At 44.0% G+C, this 6,000-nt stretch overlaps 1 protein-coding gene and 1 long non-coding RNA gene across 10 annotated transcripts in view; one reads left to right on the forward strand and one right to left on the reverse strand.

Moving 5' to 3' along the window:
* The window catches only part of LOC115210393, a 274,118-nt gene that overhangs the window by 89,613 nt on the left and 178,505 nt on the right, over window positions 1-6,000 (forward strand). The window lies entirely within an intron of this gene.
* The window catches only part of LOC118763088, an 18,520-nt gene continuing 14,112 nt past the window's right edge, over window positions 1,593-6,000 (reverse strand). The window contains exon 3 of the long non-coding RNA XR_004998840.1: window positions 1,593-1,602. This is a non-coding gene — a long non-coding RNA (uncharacterized LOC118763088). The remainder of the gene's footprint in view (window positions 1,603-6,000) is intronic.

Raw genomic sequence — 6,000 nt, forward strand, 5'->3', positions numbered from 1 at the left:
TCTTTGGGGTTGCTTCTGAGATGATTACCCACTGAGGATTTTTTTAAATTCTGCCTATTGAAGGTCTCTTTGAAATGGTTAAAGACTGTGGGTATTTTTTTTTAAATTTCTGTTCACAATAGGAATTTTTTGAGGTGTCACGTAAAAAAAAAGCACCCAGCACACACTGTAAAGTGGTTGTCTTTAGGAAAAGCATCCAGCTGTAGAAACCATATCACAACAGACAGTTGGAACCTGTACAGCTCCCTGGCTGGCCAGCTCCTGTCAAACTGTCCAACCCATGCCAGCATCGAAAATGGACGTTAAATGATGATGGTGCTTTTTTTCCATCAAGGATGAGGCTTTTTTCACTCACAAACACACACACAAATGTATGCATATATATATATATATGGAAAAAAAGTTAAGGTAGAAAATGTTAAAATAATTTTATAAAAACCATTTCAGTACTGGTTTCAATCATTGAGACTTTTTCAACTGTAAGTATGGAAAGCAATTAAATTTTAGAAAAATTAAGTGAAAAGTTTTTTAAAAGAATATTTGCATAGTGTTCAAATACAAAGGGCATTTTCATTGTTTCTTGAACCCACAAGAGTAAACAAGAGAGACAGTGACAGGCAGAAATAAGGAAAATGCCCCTTGTATTTGAATACTATGCAAATATTCTTTAAAAAAACTTTTTAATTTTTCCAAAATTTAATTGTTTTCCATACTTCCAGTTGAAAAAGTTTCAATGACCGATACCGGTACTGAAATGATTTTTATAAAATTATTTTAGCATTTTCTACTTTGACTTTTTTTCCATATTCAACCTCCTACATATATATATATATATATATATATATATATCATCATCCGCTTTCCATGCTGGCTTATATATATATATATATATATATATATATATATATATATGACGGGCTTTTTCCAGTGTCCATCTAACAAATCCACTCACAAAGCTTTGGTCAGCCTAAGGCTATAATAGAAGACACTTGCCCAAGGTGCCATGCAGTGGGACTGAACCTGGAACCATGTGGTTGGGAAGCAAGCTTCTTACCACACAGCCATGCCTGCACCTATATGTTTGTGATATCTTTTGAGTGGGAGGTATTTCAAAATCTCCATCCAGTGAGAGTATTCAAAAAACCTTGTTTGCTGTATGTTTGAAGACTGTTCATTGGGGATATTTTTAAAACCTTGTTCATTAAGGACATGATTGAGCTTTCTGTTTTTGAAACACCTCCTCTTATTTACACACTCAGACACAGTTTGTCTAACAACCAGCATTTAGAGGCTGTGGGTCACGGGTCATTAAATCTATGCATTTGTAACACTTGCTGGTTAGAGCTGGAAAGTATTTTAATTAGCCTGTTTAACTGGAGTTTATGCTGTAGATCACAGTGGGGTTATAGCTGTTCAAAGAAAGTTTTTTAAAGCTGACAAAGTGACATTCTGGTCTCCATTGTTATGGAAAGTTTGTGTTCTAAAAATTTATACACTTTACTTGTTAATTTTTCTTGCATTTTGCTGATTCATTCAGTTAGATGTAAGACATACTGAGTAACCTGTGTATGTGTGTATGCATATCTTTGTATATATGTATGTCTGTCTGTATGTATGTATGTAAGCATTCATGCAATGCATGTATATATATATGATAGATCGTTAGCCACTACACACATTTTTTTCTCTCCTTGTTTTTTCTGTGTCCCTTTCTGTAGAAGAGCGTAGGCTCGAAACATAAAAGACCTTTTCTATTCCTGAGCATTATACTAATACATCTGTTTGTTTTGTACACTACCTGTCTTCGTCTTTTGTTTTTTTCATAAACTCTCGCTATATATATATATGTATGTATTTGCATATGTATGTGTGTACATATTTCATCATCATCATCATCATAATCACCATCATTTAACTTCCGTTGTCCTTGCTGGCATGGGTTTGACTGGACTGGCATGCTGGAAGGCTGCACCAGACTCCAGTCTGATTTGGCATGGTTTTCGACAACTGGATGCCCTTCCTAACACCAACCACTCCAAGAGTTTAATTGGTGCTTTTACATGCTACCGGCACAGGTGCCATTTGCATGACACCAGGTTACTTTTACATGCCACCAGAATGGGTGCCAGTTTGCATGGCACTGGTATCTGTCACGACTGCAGTTTTGCTCAGCTTGATGGGCCTTCTTCTCAAGCACAACATAATATATATATATATGGTGGTTGTCTACTCCTTATGCAGGGTTTCACCACCTCCTGTACCTACACCTTAGCACCATTATGGCATTTGGTGTGGCTTTTTAAAACAGACAATGTTCTGAAAAGACACCCACACAGATTGCACCCCTGATTTGAACCTCCAAGAGCTGCAGATAAGTTCTGCTATTTGTTGATCTTAAAATGTCTTTTGAGGCCTCCGTTGGATTTGCAAACCTTCTGGCATACACTGCATACAAGGTGTGCACAGTCATATTGGCAGAATAGTTTGTGGAGGTTCGTTTTTCATGTGTTCGCAGATCAGATTTAAGGCCAGCAAAAGACGGGCATGGTCTGTCACAGACTGTGCACACAAAAAGGTCATTGTCATTCACCTTCTCGATTGTTACCTTCTTCCGTTGATCTCTTTTGAGTCTTACTTGCATTATTTTATCCTCTTCAAATGCTTTCGCTCCACTCCACACTTTTTATATATATGTATATTACTTTTATATACATATATATATATATGTATATGTATATATGTATATGTATATATATATATGTATATATATATGTATATATGTATATGTATATATATATATATGTATCATCATCATCATCATCATCGTTTAGCGTCCGTTTTCCATGCTAGCATGGGTTGGACGGGTCAACTGGGGTCTGTGAAGCTGGAAGGCTTCGTCAGGCCCAGTCAGATCTGGCAGTGTTTCTACGGCTGGATGCCCTTCCTAACGCCAACCACTCCGCGAGTGTAGTGGGTGTTTTTTACGTGCCACCTGCACAGGTGCCAGACAGAGCTGGTGAACGGCCACGAACGGATGGTGCTTTTACGTGTCACCGGCTCGGGGCCAGGCGATGCTGGCAACGGATACGAACGGATGGTGCTTTTACGTGCCACCGACACGGGGCCAGACAGAGCTGGCAACCGGCCACGAACGGACAGTGCTTTTACGTGTCACCGGCACGGGGGCCAGCCGAGGCTGGCAACGGATGCGAACGGATGGTGCTTTTACGTGCCACCGACACGGTTGCCAGACAGAGCTGGCAAATGGCCACGAGCGGACGGTGCTTTTACGTGTCACCGGCACGGGGGCCAGCCGAGCCTGGCAACTGACGCGAACAGATGGTGCTTTTACGTGCCACTGACACGGTTGCCAGACAGAGCTGGCAAACGGCCACGAGCGGACAGTGCTTTTACGTGTCACCGGCACGGGGGCCAGCCGAGGCTGGCAACGGACACGGACGGATGGTGCTTTTACGTGCCACCGACACGGGGTCAGACAGAGCTGGCAAATGGCCACGAACAGATGGTGCTTTTACGTGCCACCGACACGGGGCCAGACAGAGCTGGCCAACGGCCACGAACGGACGGTGCTTTTACGTGTCACCGGCATGGGGCCAGGCGAGGCTGGCAACGAACACGAACGGATGGTGCTTTTACGTGCCACCGACACGGGGCCAGGCAGAGCTGGCAAACGGCCATGAGCGAATGGTGCTTTTACGTTTCACCGGCACGGGTGCCAGACGAGGCTGACAGCGGACACGAACAGATGGGTCACTTAACCCCTGCTTTCTGATATATGATTTGATTTTGATTGTTCTCACTGGTCTTGCCGGGTCTTCTCACGCACAGCATACTTCCATAGGTCTCGGTCTCTGGTCATTTCCTGGTGAGACCTAGAGTTCGAAGGTCGTGCTTCACCACCTCGACCCAGGTTTTCCTGGGTCTACCTCTTCCACAGGTCCCCTCAAACTGCCAGGGTGTGGCACTTTTCACACACCTATCTTCATCCATTCTCACCACATGACCATACCAGCGCAATCGTCTCTCTGCACACAACATCTGATCCTCTTAGGTCCAACTTTTCTCTCAAGGTACTTACACTCTGTCGACTATGAACACTGACATTACACATCCAACGGAGCATACTAGCTTCATTTCTCGCGAGCTTACGCATGTCCTCAGCAGTCACGGCCCATGTTTCACTGCCATGTAGCATGGCTGTTCGTACACATGCATCATACAGTCTGCCTTTACTCTGAGCGAGAGGCCTTTAGTCACCAACAGAGGTAAGAGCTCCCTAAACTTTGCCCAGGCTATTCTTACTCTAGCCGTTACACTTTCAGCACACCCACCCCCACTACGACTTGGTCACCAAGATAACGGAAGCTATCAACCACTTCTAGTTTTTCCCTGGAAAGTGACGGAAGTTGTTTTCTGCAGATTTTCAGAGGTTAATGCTCCGAGCATCTGCCACATACAAAAACCATCTTCCTAGTTAGCCTTCCTATGACATTGCTGCACCTCTTATGTGTCCATAGCTTACACTTGGTGCATCTTATAGAGTTTCTACCTACACTTTTCTACAGATCGAGCAGGGCCATCTACCTGAAGGCGTTTGTGATTTGTCTACCTTCCTACTTATTACGACTTTGGTTTTAGCTAGGTTGACTCTAAGGCCCTTCGATTCTAAACCATGCTTCCACACCTGAAACTTCTTCTCCAGTTCTGATAATGACTCAGCAATTAGAGCAAGGTCATCAGCATAGAGGAGCTCCCAGGGGCATCCTGTCTTGAATTCCTCCGTATTGCCTGGAGGACTATGATAAATAGGAGGGGGCTGAGGACTGAGCCTTGGTGGACCCCTACCTCTACCCGGAATTCTTCACTGTACTCATTTCCAACCCTCACCTTACTAGCAGCGTCCCTGTACATGGCTTGCACAGCTCTCACTAACCATTCTTCTATTCCTAGTTTCCTCATTGACCACCATATGAGGGATCGGGGGACCCTGTCGAAGGCTTTCTCCATGTCAAAAAAGCCAGGTACATGGCCTTATCTTTGGCTAGGTATTTCTCCTGCAGCTGCCTTACCAGGAATATAGCATCAGTGGTACTTTTCCCTGGCACGAAACCAAACTGCATCTCATCTAAACTAACTCTCTCTCTAATTAGTTGGCTTATGACCCTCTCTGTAACCTTCATCACCTGATCCAACAGCTTGATACCTCTGTAATTATTTGTATCTAGGGCATCACCTTTACCTTTGTAGCAGTTGACTATTATGCTGCTACACCAGTCATTGGGTATGACTCCTTCATGTATCACCTGATTAACTATACAGGTGACTAGGCTATAGCCGACACTACCAGATATTGAGCATCTCTGCAGTGATACCTGATGGGCCTGGGGCTTTCCCTGTCTTCATGCTTCTAATTGCCTTAGCTACTAAGGAACTATCAACCCTGATAGCTGGTCCCTCTGTTGGGTCAACGTTCGGCAGACTCTCTTATCCCATTCATTTTCTTTATTCAGCAACCTTTCATAGTGGCATCTCCAAGCCTCTCTCTTTGCATCCTCGTTTAGCGCAAGTGAACCATCTTCCATGCGAACACACTTCCTCCCACCACATCACAATTCTCTCTCACACACTGTCTTGCAACGCGAAACACCTCCAGTCTTTGGTCCTCACGGCGCAGAACATTGGCAAATTTTTTCTTATCTGCTTCCCCTATGGCTAGATAGACCTGTATCCTAGCTTCCCTTTTAGCGTCTGATACAATTCCCTGCTACCACCATTCTTCCAGTGCTTCCAAGTCTGTCTCTTTTCTCTAATAGCCCTGTCGACGACACTGTTCCACCACCACGTTACTTTGGGACGAGAGGGGACTGTGCACCAGCCACAGATCTGGTCAGTGGCTCTCAGCAGGTTGTCCCTTAGAAACGTCCAGTTGTCCTCTACCCCATGTGATACACTATCCCCTTCTACTTCGTCAAAGGCTTC

The sequence above is a fragment of the Octopus sinensis genome, linkage group LG4 (assembly GCF_006345805.1).
Source record: "Octopus sinensis linkage group LG4, ASM634580v1, whole genome shotgun sequence".
Classification (NCBI taxonomy): domain Eukaryota; kingdom Metazoa; phylum Mollusca; class Cephalopoda; order Octopoda; family Octopodidae; genus Octopus; species Octopus sinensis.